Source organism: Scaptodrosophila lebanonensis, unplaced genomic scaffold, assembly GCF_003285725.1.
Source record: "Scaptodrosophila lebanonensis strain 11010-0011.00,11010-0021.00 unplaced genomic scaffold, SlebRS2 tig00000001-arrow-pilon, whole genome shotgun sequence".
NCBI lineage: Eukaryota > Metazoa > Arthropoda > Insecta > Diptera > Drosophilidae > Scaptodrosophila > Scaptodrosophila lebanonensis.
The window spans coordinates 13,532,092-13,549,037 of record NW_022060529.1 but is presented as its reverse complement, the minus strand read 5'-3'; the positions used below and the strand labels follow the sequence as shown (position 1 = coordinate 13,549,037).

Genomic DNA, 16,946 nt, shown 5'->3' with positions numbered 1-16,946 from the left:
TTTTATGGCCCTGACTGTTCGTGTGGTAATTTTGCGAGACAAATGTGCCATAAATTTAAAGCATGCTTTTGGGCGCGCCTTTAAAACGCACTCGCATCCCAGTGCATTGGCATATTGTGACATCCACGGCTGGAGTTCTTTCTCGCAACTGCAGTTTTATGTGTCCCGCTCAAATCTCCAGTGTGACGATGTCAGCTCTAATAGGAAAATGCACTCGTATCCAGCATAAAGGTTGGACTTTTATTTGTGTGTACACATTTTATAGAGCAGATGTCCGTAAGTAGACATAAGGACCTTAATCGCTCAATTTGTCGACAAAGAATCTTGCCAAATGTCAGTACATAAACATATACGGGCCTGTTTTTATTTTGCGAATTGTAAAAACAGTTCGCTTGCAGATTAAACATAAATGTGTTGGGGGAGAAAATATGCATATAATTTTTCCATTGTATTGAATCCTTTTAAACTAATTAATTAATTTCATTTACATTCACTCAAAACATTTGTGACAATTCCAATTATTGTTTGTGCAAACAGAAATTTTTTAAATCGCAATAATCCAATTGCTCTTTTAATTACAAATTGCTAAAGTTAGTGAAATGCGATAATCGCATTATGTTCAGATTACTGCATAATGCGTAAATGTTCATGAAATGAAATAAACGTCTTCCTGGCTGAGACGCAAACAAATGGAGTTTTGACAGAGTAAGAAACATTTCAAAACACGTTTCTTTAATAAATAAATGATTTTAAATTACCAACATACTCCAACTTATATTAAGCTTTAACGTTTAATTGTGATAAATATTTGTCTTAATTGATTTCGGCTACTGGTTAAATACAGCAATAAATGAAAATACTTATTTCTTTCGAAACGTGATGCATCGTTTATGCTGGCTCGTTCTGTCCTCAATATTTGTTCTGCTGCTTAACGAATGTTGAAAAGACCAAAATGCATTAATTGTTCTTGTTTATTATTATTGATTATGTTTGTTTTTCACTATAACTTTAATTTATAATAATAAAATTGAGTGTGGCTTTTATATAAAGAAAGCAGCTAAAATATTAATAGCGATAAGTTCCACCCATCAACTTTTTTGTAAAAAATTTTTATACAATTTATTAAACTAGTATTCTGCTACCAATATGGTGGCGTAAGCTAGTTGAAAATACCATATACACAAGAGTTGTCCATAGTATGCATCCATAGGACACACATCTATGTATATATACAATGTATGTTATGTACATATATGTATATTTACTATTAAAACTTATTAGTTGCTTATTTTTTACTTCATTTCTATAAATGTTTATATTACATTCTTTTAGAAACAATTAGCAATTAATTTTAAAGTAATTGTGTCTGCTTACATGTGTGAAAAGTCATTCTTTTTTTTGGTCAAAATTGGAGCATCCTAAAAGTATGCAATGCATTTAATTTTTTAACAATTATAACATCAGACGGTTGGGTTGTTGCTGATGGCCTCTTGTCTCCAGTTTACTTTGGGAGAGCGACAGAGAGACGGCCAATTCGATCGCTTACTGTCGCGGACCGGCCTTATGCAGTGAGCGTTAAGATCTCCCAGTTCAGTTTCTTTACATCTGCGGTTCGTGTCGGTCGGGTTGCGCGCAGAATTCACGAGCCACGGCGCACGCATAAACTGAGCCGCTGCAGCAGCTCCAAAAGCCAGCATTTGCTAGCTTCGTGCAAAACATTGAGGTGTGCAAATTGCATTACAACAACAACACCAACAACAATGCCAGAAATAAAATAAAACATGAAGTGCTCATTTATTTGAACAGTACAGTAAATATTTAGACAACATTTTACTGACACAATTTTTCGGCCAAGAAACAGATACAGTTTGGAATATGTGTGAGAAATGTGCATTGTGCATTTTAAGCGTTTCTTGCGCATTACCAGACGAACGAAAGAAACCAAAAGCAAAAATATAAAAACGGCAAAAACAAAGAGTAAAAATTGAAAACAAACAAAAATAAATTGCATAAGTCGGTTTTAGCGTGTGCTTTTTGGCGCATCTTCTTTCTTCGCGCCTAACCATGCAATATGTGTTTTTGGTTTTAACATACATACATATTTAAGATGGTGGCCGAGGGAGGGAGGTAGAGGCAAAAACATCTTTAAAAAAACGTCGTAGTTGCTGCGCAAACCAGCGACTTTTTTCTATATTAATCAAAATCTTCATTTGCTTTAATTTTATCAAGTCTTCTGTTTTTATTTACAAATTATGCATTAATGTTGTCTTCATTTTTACTTTTTGTGATCTATCGCAAAAACCGTTGCCAGCGCAATTAAATTGTTGTTGTTTGCGGTTCCATTTAAGTCTTAACATATTTACCAAAACAAAAACCAAATCGCGAAGAAAGCCAACAAATTAAAAAAGCAAGTAATAAAGGAAAAAAGGCAATACTTTATGTAATTCTACAATTGATTTCCATATCAACGGATTTCATTTAATTACTGAGGTAAGTTTTATGTTGGTAATTAACATAAACTAATTACAAACAAATTAAAGGCATTAGGCAACACAACAAACACAAATCGTGCGCCTCCGCGTCCGCCTCCGGGCGCCATCTCGTATTCGCTTTAATGTGTCTATTGTGTCACTAAGCTGTAACGGAATTTGCATAAATTAGATAAGGCTTGAAGCACAGCTAGCATGAACAACAAGAACAACAACAGCAATTGAATATTTAGAACAGCAGTGTGTGCATGTGTGTGTGTGTGTGTAAATCCTGTACATTATGGTCCATTAAATGCGCGTCTGTTGCAATTAAAAATTGTTAAATGTAAACACAGCAGCAGCCGTGGCCTTTCCCCCTATCTTGCCAATTGTCACAATTTGTTTATGCCACTGATGTAACCGTAACACCACCACCAACAACAACAAAACCTCAATCAATCTGAACAATGATCATATTTGAAATTGTTAAATGTTCATGTTTTTGTAATTGATGCTTTGAGTTGAATGTGTCTGTCCCCCTCCCTCCTGGCTTTTTTCTCCCTTTGTGCAATTAACATTACATAAATTTGCGCACCTTTTGCATTATGATTAATGATAAACTTGTCAAAATTTGGCGAAAGTTCATTAGATACCCACAACGTTCACACATACCCCTACTATACATATGAACATATGTAGGTTGAATTATCTAAACACATTTACATGCCTGCACTTTTAAGGCTGCCTGCCAATTAATCAAGCAACTCACTGATGACTTAATTCACTAATATCTTGATTTCGCATTTTTGTCAGCTGCTTAAGCTAATTATATAATACTTGTATTGAACGTAAACATACCGGTTCTTGCAAATTTCTCAAAAACTCAATTTAAAATTCCCAAAGACATGTACATTGCCCAACTACTTATTCGCATTCTTATGCAAATCAATTGTGACAAGTAAATAAAAAAATAATTCATCAACTCACCGCCTTATATGGACACTTACGCATACATATGTATGTGTGTAAATTCAAGTAGTAGGTGTTGTGCATATTTTTAGAAAACTTCTAACGAATTAATGTGTTTAACATTAAACTCAATCTGGCAATTTGACAACTGCCACAAATTAAAGCCGCATTAATTGTGCATTTTAACATAATCCAAAAGTCATATACATGCGCTTAACAAGTCTGTTTAAGCAAATTCATCGCTACATGCTTGTTGTGGGCGTAGTTGGCAAACAGAAAACAAAATCAGAGGAAAGCCAAACGAGAGAACGAGTTGACCGACCCTGCTCTGCAATAAATAAAATATAATGAAAAAGAAATCAAATATTATAATGAATGCCACAAAAAGAGTTCAAATTAGATCATTTTTATGGACCACAGCGGCTTCTTCGCTTCACCTTACAACAGCTTTTGCTATTTTTGAATAGAAGTAGGCGGTTGTAGTGTGTGTATGTGTGTGTGTGGTGTGTGTGAGGTGTGCGCGATGCTAGCAGCCGTGGGATTGGATGAATAAATCATATTGGCATTAAGGTGTAGAATTATGAAGTGCAGTCTTTACGTGTTTATCTAATAAGAAATGCTAATAATATTTAATTTAGAAAAATTCAAAAAAAGAGCATCACAATCAACTAACATTTCCCATGGTAATATTTTAGTTTTTTTTTTTGACCTAGTGTGCATTAAATAATTAAATAAATGTTTATTCATTTTTTATACAAGAATTTCAGGTTCATGTTATTCTCCTCTTTCCGATGGTCTGGCGTTGATTATATCATATTTTACCAGGAAGTAGGCATGGCTTGGCCATCATTTAAATTCAAAATTCAAAATAATAATCCCTATCAAAAGTGTGAGCAAGCTGTTTGTATATTTGTTACAAAAAGCGACGACTAGTTGGGAGTTACAAATGATTGAAAATTTGTATATTTAAAGCTAATCTAAATTTAAAAACCGAAAAGATTTCTGAATTCTAAAAATACAAACTTGTACATTAATTATTTTTCAAGAAAAATTATTTCTTGGAATTCTTCCACTGACTCGGTCAGTCGAAAAAGTAAAGGCTGTCAGTAAAATCATTAAGTTTTTTAATTTAGCTTGTCTGTGCAGCACGCGTCACATTTTCTTCAATATTTGGCTAATTGGGGTGAGGAAAATCTAAATCTATTGAGACACCGATTCCTTAATCATAGCTAATACTTGCCTAACTCTCTTTTCAACGCTCGCTTATACGCGTATTGCTAAACATAGACATGCGTATTCGTCACGCAACAGTGCTCGTGGGTGTTAAGTTGACAAAGCTTCACAAGTCAGACAACAGTCAATGAGGCAACAAATGCAATAATTAATTAACAAGTGTGGTCAATGGGGCAACATAATATATTGCCTTATATGCCCAGATAGACAAACGATTGCTCAATGCACAAACAAACTGTCCAATTGTGTATATCTATTCATATTTTAATAATTACTAATTAGCCAAGCGACCGCGGACTATTTATTTAATTTTCCAATAAATATTCTAATTTAATTATGTGGTTTGAACAGCTCATTGCAGCTTAGGACAATTAAGCAATACAAATGCAAATAAATATTAAAAATCATTACCAAATGCATATGCAAAACACAATTAATAATTGTTATAAACGCCACACTGGCATTCAATGCGATAATGGGGTTACAAGTCCCCAAAACAAACAGCCCCACTTGAAATTGAACGAGGGCTTTTCAATTAGTACGAGCATTCTAGATTATAGACTTTTTTTGTTATAATTTACTCTTATAAAGATAGTTAAAAAGAAAATTTCGGTTGAGAAATGTGTTGAAAACTGGAGCCATAATATATATGTACTCTGAACTAGATAGAGGGATTATTTTTCATGATTTATTGTGGCACTATCTTTTGATTGGAAAATAAAAATAAATTTCCTTCCCCCGGTGAAAAAAAAACTTTACTTTCGCAAGCTACAAGAAACAATTTCTTTGAATAAGAACAACACTATTTTATTAAAAATTATTTCAACATTAATAACATAAATAAATGGCTGATCGACCCTCGAACAGCGTGTTGAAACCAAATGACTCTTCGTGCAATGCTTGTAGAAATATTTATTTGTTTGTTTCAGTCTTTCTTTTTTCTTTGCACTTTGCGTGTTACTGGTATTGATTTCATAGCTATTTAAAGTATTTTTTTCCCCAAAAAATATGTATCCAATATTTCATGGTGCATTGCTTTAATGCCATGACTTTGGCATGCGTCACATCAAAATTTTAGTAATTTATGCAGCCAATAGCCAAATGCGCACTTCTGCGAGTATTTGCTAAATAAAAGCTATTTAATATTTTGCCAAATTTGCTGCAAAAATTGATTGCTTGGATAAGTGAAAGGGTCGTCGAACCGGAATTAAAAAAAGCTAATACCAGCTATAATACAAAACAAATAAAATGCCAAAAGCAGCTACACATAACCGCCCTGACGTCTGTTTGTGCGAATATATGTACATATACATGTATGTGTGAACCATGCCCATATGTATAGGTAGAATTGAAACGTGTTTCTTGACATTATATCCACAAAAAAATATATCAATGACAGCAGATGCAAACAACAGCAACACGAAACTGGCTAGGAAACTATTTCTTGCTTGAACCGTTAGAAGTTCATCATCAAATTTAAAATATAGTATTATTCACGACGTGAAGGTGTTTTATTTATAAATAATATCTATCATTAAACAATAGACTAACTAATTTTGATTATCTTGATGACAGACATATTATTTGCATCGAAACCGTTTTAGTTATCAGTTTTTCAAGACTAGAATAGTTTTTTGAGAAGAGCTGCAAGAGGACCTGATTAGTATTTTCAGCTTAAATGATTCATAAATTAATCATCAATCCCTGCCAGCTGTGACAGCATTTTAAAGATGAAAAAATTAGGCATCCTAGCCTGACACAAATCCAATAAAGACTTAGAATTGGGTGAAGGAGGCTAAGAGGTCATAAAGAATAAATAATTAATAATTAAATCAAATAATTAATTAAAAAGTACCTAACTCCTAGTTTAAGCTGTATTTAAATTTTTCTATAAGTTGAATTGAAGTTATTGTAAATAATAACGGTATAATTAAAGTTTTAAAGAAAGAAAAAAAATAAAGACTTGACTAGATATGAACAGTATTCTAGTGTTTCTTGACAACAGAAAATGTGGTCATTTGATGTTACAAAGGTTATCTTTCAAGTCCTATGACAGTAGTATTATCTAATCTGAAAAATCAATTGTCGACTAGATACTAACATTCAAGCCCTGGGCTTCGGCCTACCACCAAACTAGCCATTTTGGAGCATCTATCTTTTTAATTGACTGACAAATTGCGGTTCAAATCGCGTGCTGTGCGTGCCTTTTGAAAAAATTACTGGTTATCTCATGATTGTACATTTTAAATTCAGTCTTTTCGAAGTGCCACAGGCTTCTTCCAATTTATCTTTTTGTGTAAGCATGCTCCGGTGATAAATTATTATTGTTCTATGCAAAAAGCGTGTCAACTAATTAAGCAGAATACAGAATACAATTAAAAACGAGTTCCCAACTCAAGCCAAATGGTTTCTTAAATGATATGCATTAACAGGCAAAAGACTGATGAAGCACAGAGTTTATATTGAATAACAATTAAACCATTAAGTGTGAGCAACAAAAACGCAGCGGAGCCAAATTAAACAAGCCAGTTCTGGTCTCAAGTTCAGGGCCCGTGACATCGACATCGATATCAATCAACTTTCAATTGATTTAAATTGTTTTAATTGTTTGGTTATTATATTAACTGACAATATATACCAGTAAGTATCAATGTATACATGAGATAATACATAGACTTGAACTAAAAACCCACTATTGAGCGTGAGCTTAATTATCATTATAATAAGAGCGGGTCGCTCGGCTCCGAAGCCATACAAACATGGGCATAAAAAGCGCAGCACGACCAACCATAACGTTCAGGGAGATAAAGAAAAATGAATTATCTCGCAGCAAACCAGTTCAAAGACTTCAACTTGCTGACAGTCGAAGACAAAGATATGAAGATCAAGACACAAATGCATGTCAAATGATGAATGACAAATATTGAGGGGCAAAGGCAAGAAGATTGCGATGCATTTACGGTTAAATCTAGTGCATACATACATATAAAGACGCATACTATATATTATATAGTATAGGACATAAGCTGAGTTATTTATTTCGGCATTTGTACGCATAAGAAACATAAGCCGTAACAAAACCAACACAGTGGCACTCTTTGCTTTTGTAGCTGACTAATTGCAGAGACCTCCTCTGCCCCTCCAAAGGCTTACAAATAAGTATATGTTAATCCTTTTACACATGCTGCCTAAGGGCAGCAAACTGGCCAAAAGACAAAGCTCACGCTAATTGGTAGTCGAAATTGATTGACCAGTTTTGATTAGCTGCCTCTTTGCCGCCGCTTGTCGTCTGGCATCTTTGTCTCGGAGTGGCGCAAATGCATATGCATATTTAATTTGGCATTGTTTTTCAAATTTGTTGCTTCTCCTCATTTCGGCAAGTTTGGACCAACTTGATCAGTGGCTCGCTGTTGACCCAAAAACGAGGATGTCCGGCCGGCATTTGTTCAGCATTGTATTTCTCTTTCCGCAACTGGTTACACAATTTCAAGTTCAAGCCGCAAGCGATCAATTTAAATGTGATGCACTTTAATTGAGAGCTATTTTCACTTTTAAAATAATAGATATTTGAAAATATTAGATCAAATCAGATGGACATTTAATCAAAATCAGTTCATCTGAGGTATTTCAATCACTACTCTGCTCAACAAATTGCTGTAATATTTTTAAAGGCTTTTCTAATATTTATTAGGTTTTTGCTTTACCTTACAAAAACATGTTTTTCCTCATATTCTTGTCTTTATTTAAAACTCCAAATGAGCAGTGAATTTTTAACATAAAATTCAAAAATAAGAATTATTCTTAGACGATTGCCAGATAATACCATTTGGAATAAAAACATCCTCTTTAGAGACTTCAGAAAATGACAATTGTAAATATCCTTCAACAATTGTTAAGCATCCTCTTTAGAGACTTATGTGTGGTGCCTTCAGAAAATGACAATTGTAAATATCCTTCAACAATTGTTAATTGTACCATTTCCTGTTATTAATAAGAATGAGTGAAGGAGTGTCCGCGTTCATTGCCCAGGATGTTTACGAAATGCACATTTCTTGGATAGAATGCCACAAAGTTAAATTAGGTTAAAACAGCTATGGCCCTCAAATAAGACTGTGTTTCTAATTGTAATAAAACCATTAACCATGCCAGAGTATCTAATATTTTCACAAATGGATCATTTAAAAATTCTTTCGTTGCATTCCTCAGCCAATTGGCTTCAACATTAATTTGTATTTGACAATTTTCGTGTTGTTTTCTTAGCCACCTATGCCCAGCCAACATTTGAAGTGACACAGTCAGGTCGGGCCAAATGTCAAAAGTGATGAGGCCTGTGCTGTGTACTGACCTTGGTGTTGTAAATGTATGTTATGTTGGAAAGACATATGAACATACAACATACTCATACATAATTCCATTTGAGTTATTGTAAAATAATTCATGTTGACTTGGAATTATTTTTTGATGAGACTCCTAATGAGTCTTCACCTTGTTTCTTATCTACTTTACAATGTCAAGTGCTTGATTGGTTTCTTGTATTGCAAAGGTCGCCTTCATTGCTTCAAGTTTATTTTTTAAGTATAAGAGTCACATGGGAGTTTAGGTGATGGTACTACATTCTGCAGTATTTAATTAAACTACTACATTGCACATAAGTAAATCATGAGCCCTGAGTTAAGGGTAATGGCTTGTTTTTCTCAAACGCTTATTTAAATTGCTTTACATTTTTTTGAGTGTTATAAAGTCGTGAGCTAATACGTTCCTTATTCTGCAGTAAACTCTATATGTTTAATTTTTTCTACATTTATTTCGACACATTTTTTAATCAAATAAATCTTTTGAAAAAATAACAGAAGTAATATAACTGAACCTTTTGGAAAAAAATAATATACAACCAGTTTCTTTTTAAAGTGTGCATTTAAGTCTCATACAAAACGTTGGGAATCTCTTTTGATTTCACATTTTTCATTCAACCGCTTTTTCATTTTGTATCTCTATTTACACATAAGCATATTCCTCAGAAGCTCTTATTTTTTTGCGTAAGCCAAATGTGTCGCAATTCAGTCTAGCACGGGGCAAGTACATGGCAGTACAGTAAACTGGTAAACAGGCATAATAAAACAGTTGGAGTGCTCCAAGTATGCTGCACACAAGTGGCTCTTCCCAACGACAAGAGGTACGAGTCGCACCCAGAGCTCAGACACTTCAATACAAAAATGTTGCACACACACACACACATGGGTATATATGTGTGTGTTTTGCACAAATATGCGACAGCGCTCATGCAGTTATCAACACACTTACATCAAACTGCAAGTTAAAGTCCTTTAATGTGCCTTCTTGTAGTTCCTTCTTTGTGTGTAGGCGAGCGGAGCTTTTGCTTTTCTGTTGAGAGACGCGTCACTATAATGAGTATAGTATATACATACATATATTCTAGATCAGTATGACAGGACGAGTCGTTGTAGCCATGCACGTTTATCTGTTTGTAGGAACGCAAGAATCTCCGAAAGTAAAGGAAAGCAAACTTGGTATGATTTTTCTTATTTGTTTTGTTTTCATTTTGTAAGTTCAAGCAATAAAATTTCTATACATAATTTTAATTAATTTCATTACTTATTGATCAAAAATTAAATAAAGATAATAATAAAATCCATTTAGGTTTCTTTTTTTACCTCCGAAATTTTTTATAGCGTTTTATACTAGGTTCGTCAAAATGACAAAATTGCAGGGTTAAAAAATTCTGTCATTCTTGAAATTTCACCTCTAAATCTAGCAGAACCTTTTCTCCTGGGTGCCAGTCTTAATCGTAATAAATATACATAAATACAAATGAAGTTTAAATATACAAATTGTATAATTTATGCAAATGAAGTTAAAAGAAAAGGATATTTTTAAATTAAATTAATACCTGAACGGGTACAGGGTATACTTGTATACTCGAAATAGACATTCTACTACTTACTCTTTTTTAAAATCGTGCTTAATTCAGCACTAAGACTAGCGTTATAAAGTCATGAATTTGTAGCTATTTCTTGTTGTTTCAGCTGCTAAGCTGGCCATCAGACATTAACAATGGATTCTTGTTTTTACGTAAGGAGGAGCTGCCACAACTTTGTATTTATTTTTTCTGGCAACGGCAACATTTTTGCATCGCTCTTTTTACATCGCCAAATGCAAATATAAATTCTGTCAGAGATATCGTGGCGGCCACATCGACTTTGCCACTTGCTAGCGGTTTATTGTGTTTGTGTGCCTGTGTGTGTGTATGTGTGTGTGAGCATCTCCAAAGCCCCCCCCCCCCCCACTAATCGTTTGATGCGCTTTGTGCATCGCTGCCACTTGTACGAGTATGTGGCTTTAAAAGCTAAACCAAAAAAAAAACAAAAAAAAAACAACTGCGCAAAAAGCACAAAATTTATGCACGCATGCAAAAGAGAGTGCCGGTTGAGCGCCAAGCAAGAGAGCGAAAGTTGTGAAATTGTAATAAAAGAAGAAAAAACAAAAATACTGGCGGGCTGGCTGGCAATGTTGTTAAAATAAACAGAAGCCGCCGCGAGGCTTGATGAAAAGGCAACAAAAAGAGCTTTGCATAAAAGGAAAACATCATAAAATAAGTAGCAGCGGCATTAAATATGCAACCGGTTGTTCAGTCGAGGAATTAAAAACTAAGTGATATTTTTGTCAAAACTTTGTAAATACTAAAATACTTATACATACGAGGTCTGTTCAAAAGAAAAGGTGAACACTTTTTTTGCACACTGTTTTCTACGACTCATGATTGTCATGAGTTCTTGCCAACAGGTCGTACGGCTAATAGGGAATACTACAAGGAAGTTATGCAACGTTTCCTACATATGTAAATATATTTATACCAGGTCTGTTCAAAAGAAATGGTGAATTTTGAATTCGTTTGAAAAGCATTTATTTATTCATCAATATCCATCTTGTCCCCTTCAAAGCAATCCCCCTCACAAATGCACTTATGCCATGGCACTTATGGCTCTCTGCAACTTTTTTATATTCCCAAAACTTAAGCGAAAGCGTTTTGCCACAATTGATGAGATGAAATCAAAATCGAAGAACAAGCTGATGGCCATACCGAAAAGCGCATTTCAGAAGTGCTTCGAGGATTGGCAGAAGCGCATAAATGCATTACATCTGAGGGGGGTTATTTTAAAGGGTACTAAATGCATTTTGATGGATAAACAAATAAATACTTTTCAAAAAAATTCAAAATTGCCCTTTTCTTTTGAACAGACCATGTATAGTACAAATATATGTACATACCATGTCGATCACATGGAGTATAGAAGACTTTTTCAATGCTTATACATTCTATTTTTAAACCAACGTTGCTTCTGCTTTTTAGAGCGTTATTGATGGTGGCTGCTCTGCGCTGCTGGCCACAAGGTTAATCGAAACCGTTCGCTAGCTACAGCAACAACAACACCAACAACAACAACAACAAAAGTCAACAGCTGAACGCATTACAGCTCGCGCTCAACATTCACAAATGAAAATCGATGATTGCTTTAGCGGAACCGCGGCACATCACCATCACCATCAAGTGGCAAGTGCTGGTCAAGAAGTGTTGGCCAACCCAGCTTAATGGTAGAATGCTGATCTTTGTTGTTGTTACTGCTGCTGCTGCTGCTTCTGTCATCGTCAACACTTCAAAGTCACAATGCGCTCAAGGGCAAGGTTCTGCTTTGCATAAATTTCAGCTGATTCGTTATATTGTATGGATAATGTACATAAGTAAATATGTATGTATGTATATTTGTTTCTCCACACACTATCTATCTGTCACAATCTGTCTTTATAACCGAATCGGTTCTAATGCCAGCTGTAAAAGTGCACAGTAGTTCGCTCTTGTTATGCCCTGAGGCCATTTACATAATCTATTCTGCTTTTGGTTGCCTTTGGCTTCTAAACAATTCTAGTATAAACTGTTTAGCGTTTAGCTGCGTCACATTTATAGCTTGCATTTAATCACTGGCATTAAATTTTATAACTTATTTACATGGCTCTGTTTGAAGGGAGATCATTGCGAGTGGGTTTTTATGCTTGTTAAGACAAATTAGTGTTTGGATTTATTATAGCCGTATCTATAATATTTCTGCTACTGCTGCCATGCAAGACTGTCTAATTTATTCATAAGTTTAAATTTAATAGCGAATATAAACACAAATCATATTTTTACAGCACGCACACATAACACTCAGTTGACGGTTTTATTCTTAAAGGGCTCCAAGTTGAACAATTCCTACTCTTGTTTGAAGAAGTTTGAATTTATTGTAAAGATATTAACCTTCGCTGCTAAACTGTCAATTGGCAACAGATGTTAAGATTATATAGTAAAAGTATATAGCCAGTGTGCTTTGGCCAGTGTGCTAGTATTTTATTGGTGGAACTTATTAAAAACCACATTTTCCATGACTGCCACACTTTCTTCAGTCGGTTATATAGAAGTATAGTACAAAATTCTTTAAAAATTTAGGAAGCTTGCAGAACTCAAATTTAAGAGAGGGTGTAGAACGCATGAGTCATAGATCATATGTTTAAGATCGATGTATGATCAGCAAAACAAATCCAAATAGTAAAGTCAATCACTAGTCATCCCGCAGTCTTTGAACTACTTGTATTACAATAAAACTTTGCAACGAGGCTTGTCAGATCACTATAACATATAGCCTGCCATAAAAACTATATCATTTAAAAGGAGCTTTCGTTTAAAAGGTCGTTCATTGCTAAATATATGGGAACCATATTTCATATTGAGAATCTTGTTGGAATATTATAATGGGGCTGCAGGGATGGCCAAATGCAAAATAAGTGAAAATTGCTCTATTAAATGGTATAAAAACAGTAGGATATAAAGCGTGGGTTCCATGACCAATAATAAGAATAATAATAAATACTTATAAAGTGACAAACAGAATTTAGCGATGGCAGAAAGATTATAGCATTTTAGCTCAATATTCAATTCAATTATCATATCGCTTTTAATGCTAATTATTCTCAATTCGAATTTAAACTTTGATAATTATTTGTATAAAAGCAATTGCCTATATATACTTTATATAAACTTTTTGAATACTTGTTGAGATAGAATTTAACATTCCTTGAAACTATGTTGCGCAATTAGCTGAACGAATCATATCGGGAATCAAAATTCTATTTATGTTAAAATAATAAAACTTTTTAAAACTTTAGTTAAAAATCTTTTATTTGGCCAGCCAGAAATGCGTACCAGAAAATGTTCTGTACAAATTGTATGACGATAAAATATAGAAAAGAAAATTGCTCACTTTTTAGCATTTTCATATTTGGAGTGAAGGTTTTCCACTTCAACTAGAAATTAAAAAGAAAAATGATTATTACAAGAGATTTCCTTATAAATATGATTTTCGTATGAGTATACAAGTTGCTGAGCGCTACAGAGGCGGCTCAGAAATGTGCTGGAAATCGGTCTGATATTTCCATAAGCTATTATATGCTTTTGACCTCGTTAACAGTTTACTTGGAAAGGTGTTTTATTTTTTCTTTTTTTGTAAATCATGATGCCTTTCACGTCCGCTGCAATGCAAGTCACCAATAGAGCCAATAAAAAGCCTAATGCGCATATAATTAGGTTGCACTCTTTTTAATGCCCCCACCCAACAGACACACAAACATACGAGTCGGACGCATACGAACAGGCTTTAACATTATTGGAGTTCAGTGGACAGTGGAGGCAGCGTCAATTGCAATGGTTGCCCCCCCCTTCCCCTTCCCCCTCCCCATACCACTTAGCGCAATAATTATTGCGAAATTTCTCATTGAGTCTAAAATAATGAAAGCCTTAGCGCGACAATGCGGGCCGCCATGTCAGTGTGTCAATAAATGAAGTTATTGCTGTCGCTATGTTTGTTGTAATTAATGTCGTCGCTTTTGCTGTTGTTGTTGTTGTAGACGCATGCATCGAGGCTTGACCAAGTGTGGCAACCGGACCATGTGTTGGGTGAACGAACACCTTGCCTGCCACATTTGTCAACTGAAGTTGTGGGGCGGCAACTAATTAAACAGAAATGCAAAAAACTGCCCAGAAAAATGAGAAGAAAACAAAGTAAATCGCTGAACAAAAAAGCCGCAAATTGCATAATCAGTTAGTCTTGTGGCACCTTTGACCTTTCTCTTAGCCACTCAGTGCTGCCGTTGCATCTTCAGTAACACAAGTACATACAATTTAAGATAAACGCGCAACAGAAAAAATAAAAACAGCAGCAACATCCACAATATTTAAACAACTCATTGTCTTAAAATCTCTTTAGTTGCTGTCTGGCTGACCAACTTTTTGTGGTTTGTTTTTTAGTTACGTGCATTAGGTTAAATCATAAAGTTGACGTTGCCTCAGTCGCTGCCACATGCCAAGGGAGGGCGTCGCTTATTTATTGCCGTTGATGCTGTTGTTGTTGTTGTCATTGTGCTGCCGGCTCTTTGGCGCTTTTTCGCTTTTTGCCCGCTACTTTGCAACCTCATTTTGCAATGTACTTGTATGTACGATTTTTTAGTTTGCTTCGTGTACTTGCTTTTCTGTGTTTATTTGCATGTTGATTTGCGATAACACTTTACAAAAGTTTGTCGTCTAAGTCCTTTGTTCGCGAAACACTGCAATCCCTTGCACTGATTCATTCAATAGGGCAACAAATATGTTATAGGTAGCAGCTAAAAATATATACTCATATCTGCTTGCTACTTAAAATAGCAAAATATTCCACAATTCCACAATAAAGTATTAATTTCCGCACACACGTTACGTTCGCTTTGAAGTGCGTTCTATAATGTCTTTATATAAATTGTCATTATGCGTCGACTCTCGTAGCAATTGACTCATTATAATATCAAAAGTGGCCGCAAGCAATCTACTTGTATGTATGTATGTATGTATTTATGTAGGGGAACTATAAATAAAAACGTCATGCTGATTGATTTTTACTAAGTACGCGTACGTGTACTCGTATTCGCATTTTCTATTTCGAACGCACACGCGCGCATCTCAAGAGGCTGGGCTGTCGAGCAACTTGAGCGCTCAAATAAATCTATTTTCGCTTCAATATTTGTGCTTTATTTAAAAATACAGCAGCATCGGTAGGCACAGCAACAGCAACAAAAACCTCTTCAAAGCTATTGACCTGCCGCCGAATGACAAAACATATTGTTTGCTTTTTTTATGTTTGCATATTTGTACGATCATAGATGAATTGCTATGCGAAATGCTGCTGCGAGCTTTATGTGTATTGGACGAGGTTAAAGAACTGCAAAAACATTTCAATTAATGTGAGATAAAATGTGATAATTTGAAAAGTCGCTGACATGCCATTGACTGCAGACAACAGACGGACTATGCTCAATCGCTGAAGGGATCGAGAGTGGAGTCCGCTGCGGGTCTGTTGCAGCAACAGCAAGTGCCAACAGCAACCACATCAAATGAAGATTGATGGGCCGTCATTCGAAGATATAAACATTGACTGACCATTGTTTGGCACACTGAACTACATACATAATAATAACTACAACCAAACTGACATTTCCCTCCACTTGTCGCCACTTTTGATATAACAATGATGATGATGATGAAGAATTGTTTTATCTTGTAATGTGCAGCAAGCATTTTTACCCAACTAAATCGTATATATTTTAGTTATTATTGTTATAATGAGTAGCGGCTATAGCGACAGCAACGGAAACCACCTGAAGCGTTTGAAGGTGTCTCAAAAGAAAACGCACCGTTACGGCCATCATACAGTACTCTGAGCAGCGCATTTGCAGACGATAAAATAAAAAAAAAATCGCAAGCGTTAAAGAAAAAGAAGAAAAACGAGAGAGAAAAATAAAACTAACTTTGAATTGTCGTTGTCACTTAATGCTGCATGTCTTGGCTGACAGAACTAGAAAAACCAACTTTGTTAGCATACATACGTGCATGTGTATAAGCAGGTAGAAATATGTGTCTGTGTATGTGTATGTGTGTGTGTGTGAGTGCATGTGTGTGTTTGTGGCTATGTGGGTTGACCATGGCATAGATGTGCACGGCGTTTCGTTTTGTGCAACTTTGATTTGTCGTCGCTTTTGATATGCACACCTATGGTAACACGAGCGTCGATAAATGCAGTCTTTTTTCGTTATTATTATTGTTATTGTTATTATCATTGGTGTTGCAGCTCAGCTTTAAGCAGAGGCAATCAACTAAGGTGTTTTGCGAATATGACTACACAATTATTTACATACACTCGC

The 16,946-nt window shown here is 35.0% G+C and overlaps 1 protein-coding gene across 2 annotated transcripts in view; it reads left to right on the top strand.

Moving 5' to 3' along the window:
• Window positions 1–1,603: 1,603 nt before the first annotated feature.
• The window catches only part of LOC115620039 (homeobox protein prospero), a 43,435-nt gene continuing 28,092 nt past the window's right edge, over window positions 1,604–16,946 (top strand). The window contains exons 1-2 of one of the 2 annotated variants that reach the window (XM_030513154.1): window positions 1,604–1,723; window positions 2,349–2,490. The gene's annotated coding sequence lies outside the window, so the exon portion shown is untranslated. Of the gene's footprint in view, window positions 1,724–2,311; window positions 2,491–16,946 lie in introns of both variants that reach the window. The other variant, XM_030513155.1, reaches the window with a different exon arrangement.